The 12,987-nt window shown below is 34.6% G+C and overlaps 1 long non-coding RNA gene across 3 annotated transcripts; it reads right to left on the bottom strand.

Annotated features, from left to right (window-relative positions):
• Positions 1 to 299: 299 nt before the first annotated feature.
• LOC104610289 (uncharacterized) lies at positions 300 to 11,405 on the bottom strand. Of its 3 annotated transcripts, none has more exons than XR_737421.3 (5): positions 11,122 to 11,405; positions 10,993 to 11,013; positions 8,602 to 8,990; positions 8,014 to 8,405; positions 300 to 594 (listed from the first exon to the last, which is right to left on the bottom strand). It is a non-coding gene; the product is annotated as an uncharacterized LOC104610289 (long non-coding RNA). The 3 variants fall into 3 exon arrangements; XR_737420.3 differs by having other exon boundaries at positions 8,014 to 8,387; positions 11,122 to 11,402; XR_737422.3 differs by lacking the exon at positions 8,014 to 8,405 and having other exon boundaries at positions 11,122 to 11,385.
• Between the last annotated feature and the right edge of the window lie 1,582 nt (positions 11,406 to 12,987).

The raw sequence follows: 12,987 nt of genomic DNA on the forward strand, positions 1-12,987 counted from the left end.
GTCGCAATGCCTCTGCGGACAACTGCAACTTAATACAGTGTATTTCTAACTCCTTTGAGAAATACACTTCAATTCTCATGGTTCCTTGACCAAAACAATAACTAAAACCAAGCATCTAAATACGCATCTTATGTCATTTGAAGGTTATGAGTTATTTTGGCAAAAGCAACAAAATGGGTTTGAATTTCTAATCTTTCAAGTTGACGTTGTAGCTCTCATCATAATGCTCCCTAACAGAGCTACGCTCATATTTAGTAAGGGAAGTTTAATTAATGTACTCAACGTCTCGACACAGCCTATTGTCAATTAATCAAGTTTTCATGTAAGGAAACTTGTTCTGTAGTCTAAGGACTATATTTTGAACGGTTACAAATTTACAATAAAACCAAGTGGTTTGTGCTTGCTTCTATCGAATACGAAAAAGTGAAAAACACAAGTTCAGAGATCTTCTCATGTGAAAAGTTCAAAAAGAGAGTGGGGAATATACCCAATGAAAATCCAAAGTACATGAAATAAGCCTATAAAACTAACAGGATGATGCACAGATATTCTGCAGAGAACTAAACAGACATTTGAATTTGCTCTCAGAAACCCCTGCAACAATTCCAAACAAATACATTAGTGTATATGATCAAACACCTATGCACATAAGCAAACATCTTAAAGCATTTCATCAGCAATCAAATGAATAGTAAACATTCAATGGTTTATCAAGTCAAAAATCACTTCTACAAAAAAAATAAAAAATCAAGTCATGAATAACCATCACATATCTCTCTGATCTGTAAGGATTTAGTAGTCTGGAAAGTGGTGAACTTGTAATACCCATCAAAGAATATCAAAACCAACTGATTGTAGCTCAATTGGTAGGGTCTCTGGATCGTTGTAGGGGAGATTTGGGATCAAATCCCACTGCCACCAGGGTTGGGGTGCTATGAGTATGGAGGATGGGCTACCCCCACCCACCCAAGTTGTATAGCCGATGAACCAATAAGAAAACAAAATCAAAGTAGAACAGATGAAGAAAGAATGCCATCCATTTACAGAGTCAACTAAGAGAAAGACTTTGATATTTCAAAGGAGCTCTTGACTTCTTTTCAATCAAGTATTTCAGTACTTCTAATCTCTTGTGTTCATCAGGAAACATTTGGCATCAGTGATGACTTGACAGTTCGTCAAAGTTTATCCAAAGTCTAACTTATTCCAGCAGCAAATAGAGTTTGATGTTTTAGCAGTACTGGATCAAAATTCAGTGGATAAAGTAGAGCAGAATGGTTGTATAATCTAAAACCAGGTAGAAAATCAGTTTCATATTTTAATATTAAATTCATCCATAGAACAATTTCTTATAATAGCCAAACAGGGTTGGTTGATTTGGCAGTACTGGACCAAATTCCTATTGATAGAGTAAGAATGTCTTCAATATCTAAAAGTGTTTTCAACCCGCCGTTCACCCGAACAGTTCTGATTACGGGTCTGGTTTTCCTCAAACCCGGATTTTGACCAAAAACTGTTGATTTAGTCAAAAACCACCCAACCCAGGTGGTTCAACCGTTGAACCATTCAACCCAGTGACTGGGTCACAGGTTACACACTAGAACTTCCAGAGGCCATAACTTTGTTTTCAACTAGAGTAGGGGAAGACAAAAAGAAAATGGTTATTTGAAAAATCAGGATCTTTCTCTGTTAAATCATTTTACAGCATCTTGTTAGGTGAGGAATCTTCATCCTTTCCAAGTGACAGGGTTTGGGTAAGGTCTGTGCCTTCCAAACTGGCTTTTTTGTTTCGTCTGTGCCTCTGCGGTGCTGGACAAGATCCTATCTAAGGACAATTTAGTTAGGAGAGAAATGGAGGTGACAGATATGGCATGCACTCTGTGCAATGGGTGTGAAGAAACTTCTAGCCATCTGCTAATTCACTGCAAATTCACTCATTGGATTTGGACAAGTTTGATGAGCTTGTTTGGGATTCATACGTGCTTCCCAGCTGATGTGAAGAGATTCATGGGAGCTTGGTATTTAAGTGGTTTAAGCAGGGCTGGAAAATTAGCTTGGAACTTACTCCCTTCAGCAGTATTTTGGGCAGTGTGGTGTGAAAGAAACAGCAGAACTTTTGAAGATGGACAAAGTTCAAAAGAAGAGGTCTTTAAAAGGATTTCAGGAATTATACATTCATGGCTGGCAAACCACTCATTATTTAAAAATAAACAATCATGTTCTTTTTTTGAGCAAGATTTCCTTTTTGTTAGGAGTTCATAATTTTTGGGTGGGGCTGATTGTTGGGTATACTGGTTTTCTTTTTTCCCTCTTGTACGGATTCTCTTTGTACAGGAGTTTACATAGTTACATGGTTTTAAAGGTTATTAATGAAATACTTTTTTTATAGATATTATTAATGAAATACTTTACCTTACAGTTTTCAAAAAAATATTGATTTTGGGTAACTTTTTGAGATCTATGTGTCCTAGGGCACCTTGCCCCACCATTTTTCCAAAAAAGACCCCTTTGGCTTCAAATCCCAATTTTTAACATTTTTTACAAATAAAAAAATTAAAAACTGGAATAGAAACATAAAATAATACATACGTTACATGTAGTTATAATTATAAATTATTTATTGATAAATTACATATTTATACATATATAGTTAAATGTGTATATGCTGAGAATGTCATGGTGTGACCCATTTGACCTGGACAACTGAACCAGCGACCCACAACCCAAAGGCAAAAGTGGTCCATCCTCCAAGTTGGGTTTTAAAACATTGATCTAAAACTAAAAGTTCTATAAGGATTTAGTACAGTTTGGAAAGTAGTGAACTTATAATACCCATCAAAGAATATCAAAACCAATTGATCATGGCTTAGTTGATAGGGCCTCTAGATCGTTGTAGCGGATATTTGGGATTAATTCCCACTACCAAACAGGGTTGTGGGGGTTATGGGCTACCTCCACCTCCCCATCGATTGTGTAGCCCATGAGCCTCCACCTCTCAAGGGGAAACCTCCACAGCCAATTGCCTAGTAGAGCTGTATTTTTTTCAATCAAATTTCTGATATCCAAGCCTCCCTGAACCTTAGATCTACACACCTACTCCCACTTCACACAAATGGTCCTTCCTCTCATCCACCAGTTCCCAAAAGAAATCCCTCATATATTTTTCTAACTGCTTAGCCACTCTAATCGATAGATGAAAGATGGACAAGTAATAGATGGGTAAGTTGGCCAGTGTAGATTTAATTAGGATCATTCTCCCACCCATTGAAATGTAGTTCCTTTTCCAAAGAGCCAGCTTCTTAGCAAACCTCTCCACTACCAATTTCCAAAAGTTCTCTCCTCTTGGACTGAAACCCAAAGGTAGTCCAAGGTATTCTAAAGGCCAGTACTGAGCTTGTACCCTAGGATTCCCACCAACACATGAGCCTCATCCTCTCTCACATTAGCCCCCTCTGCCATTTTTCCACCAATTCACCTTCAAATTAGAAACCCTCTCAAAGTACTAACTTCTTTAGGTTCCTCAATCTACCTCAGTATTTTAAAGTGCAAGGGGCAATTTGCACCTAAGGCACAAGGTGAGGCACATGCCTTTTCGAAGCAAGGTGCAAAAATTCAAAAAAAAAAAAAGCCAAAAGTTCAGAAAATGCAAAAAATAAAAAAAGAAGTGCAAAAAAAAGTAAAAATAAAAACATTAAACATAATATTAATAAAAAATATAAACTAAAATTTTAAAATAAATGATTTAAAAAACATATTATCTAAGATTAAAACTCAAAAACATAACATGTAAAGCGTATTCAAATGAAAATTTAAAAATAAAATCAAACATATAAAACATATTCAAGCAAGTAAAACTCCCAGTTTCTTTTTCCCTCAATTGCATAATTTCAAAAATAGCTAATGTTATGCAAAACATCTTGCTTTCCTAATTTTATGAGCCACCTTTGTACCAAGCCCCTCAAGGCAAGCCCAAACAAGTCCATGTTAGGGTCTTCAATTCTTAATCCCTACACAAAAAAAAAATGATATTATAATTTTAATTGCCTTTTAAGAAAATATTTTATTAGGATGAATGAATGAATAACATTAGAAAATAGGGGGTTCTCGCTCACCGAAGCTCTAAGAACCCCCTATTTGCTAATATTGTTCATTCATTCATCCTAATAAAACATCTTCTAAAAAGTCAGTTCAAATTATAAAATCATTTTTAGTGTAGGGATTAAGAACTTAAGACCCTAACATGGACTTGTTTGGACTAGCCTCAAGGGGCTTGGCTGGGGGTCCGGGGGCGAAGGCCCCATCCCAGCCACTAGGTTAAAGAACAAAAGGTGCAAAAAATAAATAAAGGCACATGCCTCAGCTGAAGCAAAAGGTGCACGCCTAGGCACACCAGGTGTGTGCCCCTCGAAAATGTTGCACCTCGACCTAGGTGAGGCACATAACTTAAAAGGCACCTCAATTAAGCACCTAGGCTTGCCTGAGGCGCTCCTTTTTAAATCACTGATCTACCTTTTTTTTTTTTTTGATGAATGATCTACCTTCATCATACCTATCATAGAAAACAATTATATCATCTGCAAATTGAAGGTGGCTAACAACTAAATCATTCCTTCCGACCCTCCAACCCCTAAAGGAGTAATCCAAATCAGCCTTTATGATCAATCATCAATCTACTTAAAACTTCAGCAATCGGACAGAAGAGAAAGGGGGGAAATAGCAGTTCGGTAAAGTTTATCCACAGTATAACTTATTCTAGTAACAAATAGAGTTGGATTTTTTAGTAGTAGTGAATCAAATTTCAGTGGATAAAGTAGAGTAAAATGGTTTTATTATCTAAAACTAAGTAGAAAATCAATTTCATATTTCTATATTAAATTCACCCTAGCACAGTTTCTTATAATAGCCAAATAGGGTTGATTCAGTTGGCAGTATTGGACTGGACCAAATTCCTACTGATAAAGTGGAATCAGCTAGGCATAGAGCATCTGATTATTGAAGGGGATTCCCAGGTGATAGTGGGTTGGCTGAAGGATCTGGACACTGATTTGGGGTTTTAGAGATCTTCTCAAAAAGGTTAAATGGTTAACAAGGAACATGACAATCAGAGTTCAGTGGGTAGGCAGATCAGCAAAGTCAATGGCTGATCCACTTGCAAAACAAGGGGTTCTTCGGGATACTTTATTTTGGGCTTCTGTGTAATTTCTTTTGTACTTATAGTTCTGTAACTAGTTTTAAAGGAAATGTTGCATCTTGTGCCTTTCCATGGGTTGCATGTAACTCTTATTTCCTGGTTTAATGAAATCTTCTCATTTATCAAAAAAAAAAAAAAAAAAGTGGAATGAGAATGGCTTTATTATCTAAAACTAAAAGTAAAATATCTCCTGTCTCTTTTCAAAGGAAGAGCGATAATAATAATAGTAATCTTAAAGAGAGATTCTCGCCTCTTCCAGCTCCTATGTCTCTTCCTCTTTCTTTTCTGTATTCTCCTCCTGCTGCTCCTTGTTAATGTTACCTCCCCATTTTCTGTAATTAACTTTCACAAGTATTATTCATTAATGAAGATTTCTGTTATTGATCAAAAAAAAATGTTTTTGTGTCTTTGGGACTGAAAGGGGCAAAGAGTTTGAGGGTGAGGAAGGGGTGGAAGAAAATGAAATGGTAGGTAAATCTATAAATGTTCAATTCTAAAAGCGTGCAGCTACTGGTTTTTGCTTCACTTCATTCCTGGCAGGCCACATTTGCAGGAAGTTGTTTATTGGTTCTGTTTTGATTGTTTTAGAAGTTATCGATTGTGTTTCTTGGGGTTGGGCCTTTTGTAGTGTCTAAGGGGATTGTATAGCTTCCTTGCTGGTGGTTGTTTCCTTTTATTTTGTAATGATCTTTTTTTTGTTTTTTTTTTTTATAATAGCACACTACTTGGATACCTTTCTGTTGGCTAGGCAACTAGGCGTCCTTGGTTGAACACATCCCCCAAACGCCCTGGCTTATAGCAACTAGGGGTCCACCTAGGTGACTAGGCACCTACCTAGGTGACTAGGCACCTGCCTAGGCAACAAAAATGAGAAGATGGGCACCTTATTATAATATCATTTATATTGTTGTATCTTATTAATATGTGTGCTAATAATAGATACCATATATCATTTATACTTTGTTTTAATGTTTTACTATTGAAATTTAAAAGATCAACAGGTTTTGAGAAAAGAAAAAGAATGGATGAATGAAAACAAGTATAGAGAGAGAGATTTCTTTTCTATTTTGTCACCCTCTCACCAATTAAATAAAATAGCAACTCCGTCCTTGTTTTTGTCTATTTTACTTTCAATCTTGAATTTTTATTTATAAAGTTAATAACCTTATTTGGTTGCTAATTGATATGAAATTGCTCTATTAAATACTTATTATAGTAGTATTGTTTTTGAAAATAATGAAATTAATATATTTAATATAGATATGATGATTTTTTTATCAGCAACATGGAATTTTATTAAAAGGAGAAAACAGTACAAATCATAGGTAGCCTTAGCTACACCAAACAACTTAACAGAAAACAGCAAAAAGAAATAAAAAGAACATAAAAAATTCTCTTAGATATGATGGTTTGCCACATTTTTAGAGGAAATTTAATGTTTTTAATAAAGAAAATTGCTGTTTTTTTCAATTAAGATGCATGCTAAATGGTATATAAAACTAGGGACTTAACCAAAAGTTAGTTCTTTATATTATGAAATTTTTATCACCTAGGCGACTAGGCACCCCAATGTCACCCAGAATCGCCTAGACACCTTGACAACTATGCTTGTTCTAGTAGTCAAAATGAACTCAACTAGAGTTTTGCTCTCCCTTGTAACCACTTATTCCTAGCCTTTGTACCAATTGATGTTAAAATGCCTTCTTGAATTATGGCTTGAATGAAGTATATGTCTCTCCCACCTAAATTTTATGGCAATTCTAGTGTAGGGAAGGTGTGCTAGCTTAGGAAGTCATTATGTGGGTTGAAGCCATAAAGTGTGCTTTGGTCGGTTTAGAAGAGCTTTTTTTATCAATAACAGGACTTTTCCAATTAAGAAATAAGCTTTAGATACAAAGGAGAGGAGCTAAATTAACTATCTTAACTCCCCAAGGAAGCCAAAAGCCACCTAAAAGGAAAGTAAAAAACAGTTACAAATGATCCCAGAAAACAGAATCCCTGTTCACCCCTTGTCTAGCTAATCCATAGGCAAAGGAATTTGCACTTCTCTTCACCCAAGTACATTTTACATCAATGTCCTTTGTCAGCCACTTAAACTTTCTCTTTTCATTGCTGTAATTCCAAAGTCCACTCTTGTCTTCCTTTAACCAGCCCACTACTAGCTCAAAATCTCCTTCTATGATCAGCTTACTAATAATCAGGTCTTTAGCTCGTCAGTTTAGAACAGCATTATTGAAGGCAGATTACTATCAAGCATAGTCAGATCACACATTGTTTATGAAAAGAGAAAGTACATTCCTTACAGCTCTCATTTAGTATGTCGATGACACAATAGTGATTGGGAATAATATTCCAAAGATGGATGGAAAGGCTTAAACAGTTTCTAAATTGTGAATTTGACATTAAAGATTTGGAACTGCCTTAATACTTTCTTGCCATAAAGGTGACTAGATTGATGGTATATTTATCTTAGAAAGAAAATATGTCTTGGACTTGCTAAAAGAAACAAGGAAATTTGGAGTTAAGCCAACAAGCACACCAATTGATCCTAATCACAAGTTATCCTCTTCAATTAAGAAACCACTCAAAGAAAAAAGAAATGTTTCAGCATTTGGTTGGTAGCTCTTGTATCTATGCATGGCTCACAGCCTGATTCTTTTTTTGTTTTTTCGATGGGTTCAGTCACCATTGGAATGAGTTGGGATCAAGTAATCAAGTATGATAGTCTTATGATGCTTTATCATAATAATCAGGAGGCAATTAACATAGCACAAAAACAAATTCAGCATGACCAAGAGGGAGCATATTGAGGTGAATAGGCATACCTTCAGGGAGGAAGTGCTGTCTGCAAAAATGTGTCTTATGTAGCATCTAAAAATCAAATGGGAGGTATTATTTACAAAGTAGTCAAATCTAAGCTGAACCATAATGTAAGCAAAAATGGGTACGATTGATATCTATACTCAGCTTGGCAAGGAGTGTTGAAAGACTAGGAGACGAAATAGGTGGACCCACAGTTACGAAGTAATTAATTAGTTTTCTATGCCTGTTCCGTAGACAGGGGTATTTATGTCATTTGCATGTAATTTGTTGTATCAATTGGAGAGTCGTACAAGCATCAATGAAAGAAAAGCCAGGTAGACAAACAGTCTTCTCTTCTTTCTCCTTTCTCCAAATCAATCTTCTCCCTCTCTTCTGGCTTTATTCATAGAGTCACCTCACAAAAATATGCCATCAAATTATTGAATAGATAATGAAATAATTCGCAGCAAAACCAAGATAGAGAAATTCAACCAGTCAAATTAAGAACAAAATAAATCATCTAGGCATGTCTTTTTTCTGTGTATCAATGACAGAAAACATATCTTACTTTTCCAAAATGGAATTCAGCTAATGGAGTTCTTTTATGTTACCTGACTTTCTTGCTAAGAATGGCATAGAGTTTGCAAGAAAGCTCTTCAGAACGGATCTTTCGCTCCAGCAAGTTCTTCTGGGCAAAGATGCGTTCCTCAGAATTCTTGATGTGGTATCTTGACTGACGTTTTATCAGGTATTCCATCCCACTTGCCCTCATCCTACGTTGCATCACTGTCATTGCCTGCTCCAGATTCCCATTCCGTACCTGCACTCGAATCCCTCTCCACTGCTAAAGCTGCTGATGCACTGAACTTAATGGATTGTTGGAAAACTTGTCCCTCTCAAAAGGGTCAATGTCTGCTTCAATATGGAGTTCATCTTTCCAAGGTTTTTGATTAAGTTTTGTTTGGATTACAGGAGAATGTTTAAGAGAGTCTTGTCCAATCTGTAGAAAAAGAGTTTATCAGACAAAATTACAGAGAGAAAGAGACATGATCAAACAAAACTAGACCTACTAATGAAACTAAAATTACAGCCTAGAAAATTATTGAAATAATGACAATTGTTCAGCCTTTCCTATATAGATAACAGAAATCACTAATAAAAGATTAAAAAAAAAAACTTCAGTTGCAAAGAAGGCTGTAATAATTATCTACCTCAAAGAGACTAACAGAGGAAACTTCTCATTTCCAATACTATAAATGCTTATCAGGAAAACCAGAGTAGGCATGTTCATCATGCCTACTCTAAATCAGATGATCAAAAATCATTGAATCATGCCTACTCTTTGATTTGATAGGTGTTCCTTTGCTCTCTCTTCATACATCAGTTTTCATTTTATAGAATTTTCAATTTGTGTGAGGTGTTCTATGTGTTTGCAGATACGCACATCATCAGCCCAGGGATCAGTGCCACTTCTTTAGCCTTAGTATTCGCCCCAAGGATTTTGACGTATCAGTCTAGTGACTAGCATTTATAAAATCTTATCCAAGATTTTGCCTTTAAGGATTAAGGCAGTTCTCCCTTCTATTAATAGCCAATCTCAAGGGGATTTCATTAAGGAAGACAAATAGTAGATCAAATTCTCATTGCCAATGAGTATGTGAAGGAAATGATAAGGACAAAGAGCAAAGGTTTTGTGTGTAAGCTGGATCTGGACAAAGCTTATGATATAGTGGATTGGACCTTCCTAATAGAGGTCATACAAAATTGCAGGTTTGGGGAGAGATGGTGTAATTGGGAAAATGTGTGTTTACATCTTGCCATTATTTTGTCCTGGTGCATGGGGCGGTTAAAGACCTTTTCCCAACCTCTAAGGGTTAAGACAAGGAAACCCTCTATCACTCTTTCTTTTCACCCTTGTAGTTGATGTGTTCAGAAGATTAATATCAAAATTGATAGGGAAGAAGAATTTAGGGGTTGGAGAATAAGGAGGAGCAACATTGTAGTTACACAACTCCAGTTTGTAGATGACAATTATTTCCTATGAAGTCAATGATTTGAAGAAGATGAATAATTTGAAAGCTCTATGCTGATCAAAAAAACAATTTGAAAGCTCTGATTAAGAGGTTTGAAGTGGCTTCAAATTTAAAATTCAATTTGGAAAAGAATTGTATTGCAGGAATTAATTTGGAGAAAGGGGATTTGGCTTCTATAGTAAACTGCTTAAATTGCCCTACCACTAGTTGGCTTTTACCTACTTAGGTCTCCCTCTAGGTGCAAACCCTAAGGGAAGTAGCTTATATAGTAAACTGCTTAAATTGTCAAACAATTAGTAGGGTGGAAAATAACTTATATCTCAATGGGAGCAAGGCTACTCTAATAAAATCAACTCTAGCTAACCTATCAATTTTTAGAATACTGCAAATGGAAGCAAAGAAATTAGAGAAACTTATGAAAGACATCCTATGGGAGTTAAGAGAATAAAAGAAGGATCATCTAGTTAATTGGAAGACAGTATGTAGAAGTAAGAAAGAAGTAGTGATTAGTGGGAATGTGGTTAAAAAGAACATTGCTTTGTTAGGAAAATGGTTATGGAGGTGGCCTTCGGAGCAGGAGAGGTTATGGTATAAGGTAATTTCTAGTATTCAAGAATCTGGAGAGAGAATGGTAATTCCTGTTGGGAACATTTTCCAGGATTTGGAGGTAGTATACAAGAATCTGGACGGTTCCATTAGCATACATAGTGAAACTTCTGTCCGTTATGTTCCACTGACAAGTCAGGATTCCCAGTTACGAGGTTATTGAGAAGATTTCAAGTCCAAGTGCCCAACAACCAACAAAATGAAATCTAATGCATACGTTGGTTCATTTTCAATCAAATACAATACTTATCATCAATGTTAAAATCAAATCTCAAGGATTTTTCATCAACTTAGGATAAAAGAATCATAGCAGCAATAAAAATAAGAAATACCCTTGCCAAACGAAAACCGAGGAAAACTTACCTCACTGTGGTTTGATCTGGTCTGCAACAGAAAGACAGGAGAGGAATGAAAAGGAGTGTGAAAGAGAAAAGGAGAGGAATAAGAAGAAGAAGAATAGGAAAGGAGAGAGAACAATCGACTTTGACTTACCTCGCCGTCGCCGGAGTTACAGTCCAGAACCGTTCTTCAAATTTTAACAGCAATGGAGAGAGTGACGAGAAAGGAGGGAGAGAAGGTTAGAAAGTTGGAATCGTGTAGAGGGAAGGGCTTTTGAGGGGGTTTGTGTGCTTTTCTTTTTTTGGAAAATTTCTTTTTCCCTTTTTATTATTTTAAGAAGTAGGAATGGAATTCTAATTCATGGAGGTAGGCGGGGAATGGCAATTCCCTCGTATGGAGGATTGCAATTTGCCATTCCAATCAGATTTCAATTCCGACCAACCAAACGCTTGGACTGTTCTAATTCTGATTCCATACCCTATTTCTGCGAACCAAATGAGGCGGCTATTTGAGAGAATGATCCCGTACAAAGTACGGTCAAATTCTTTTTTATCTATATTTAATATATATATATATATTAATATATTTGTTTAGAATCCATGTTATATTGTTTTATTTGTTTTTATATATAAATTTGTTATTTAATTTATGATATTAAATTAAATTTTGTTCTTTTCTTCTTTTTAGTAGAGTTAATTATTCCTAACTTTTTTTATAGTGGAGATAACTACCATCTGAGAGGGTAGAAACACGTCTAAGGAAGTAAGCTTTTCTTTGAGAGTGAGAATAACGAGTAACTTCTAATTCTATCCTAAGGGCTCTGTTTTAGTGAACCCGATATCATGACAAAAGGGTTAAAGGAAAATTAAAACTTTATATCATTTGTCGTAGAGAAAAACTCAAAACAGATAAAATGTTCTCCATTAGAGCATATGTAATGGATAAGTGATTCAGTTAATTATTATTCTAGATTAAGTTAATTAATTAATTTATTAAATTAATAAGTGATTAAGTTAATAGAGTATTTATCTATTAAGTTAACTAATTTTAAATAACTTAATTAAAATAAGCGAAATAAGTTATATTAATTACTTTGTTTCAGTTTATTAGTTAAGTTAATTTATTCAATGAACATTCTTAATCATAGAACTCCTCAATAACCCACGTTTAGAGGTGTAAAGTGGGTCATGTCGGCTAGGGTTGATCGGTTTATATTGTAATTTTTAAAGAATTAATAATAATCTATATTTTATATAGCAATTTTAATATTTTTTTGCAATATAAAATTAATAATAATTAATTTCAGCTAGGGTTGTTCATCAAACCAGTGAAAAATGACGAACCCGATCCAACTCAACTCAAGCTGGTCAGTTTTCTAATACTCCCGGTTGGCTTTGGTTTAGTAATTTTCCAATTCGATTAGGTTGGATCAATTTTGGTTTGGCCATTTATAAACTGACCAATTATGTATACATATACATATATATACATACATATACATATATATATGCATATATATAATATTAATATGTTATATTTTAAATATAATTTTTCCAATATGGGAAAGTGGGAAATTCACATATTTTTTAGTCTAAAATATTTTATATCATAAATTTAAAATTTTTACTTATTTTCTTAATAGCACCACTATAATTATTTAAATTTAAATTTTTAAGCTTAAATCTTTTGAACCAACCAACCAAACCGAAAACCAACTCCTCAATCTGACCAAGTCAATTTGGTTGACCAAACAATATGTAACCGAACTGACATATGAACATTCATAATTTCAACTAAATTAATAGTTAAATCTCTAATAAATAACAATGCTTTAATCTCTGTTAATTATTGATAATTTATAGCAAAAATACGTAATTATTGAAAATAAATTCATAATAAAAATATTATAAATAAATAATAATACAAAAAATACAATAATTACAAAATAAATACAATAAAATATTTAAATTTTTTCATTGTTTAAATTTTATTTATTTGAAAGTTATTGCATAATATTAA

Source organism: Nelumbo nucifera, chromosome 1 (assembly GCF_055504915.1).
Source record: "Nelumbo nucifera cultivar China Antique chromosome 1, China Antique-T2T, whole genome shotgun sequence".
NCBI classification, from domain to species: Eukaryota; Viridiplantae; Streptophyta; class Magnoliopsida; order Proteales; family Nelumbonaceae; genus Nelumbo; species Nelumbo nucifera.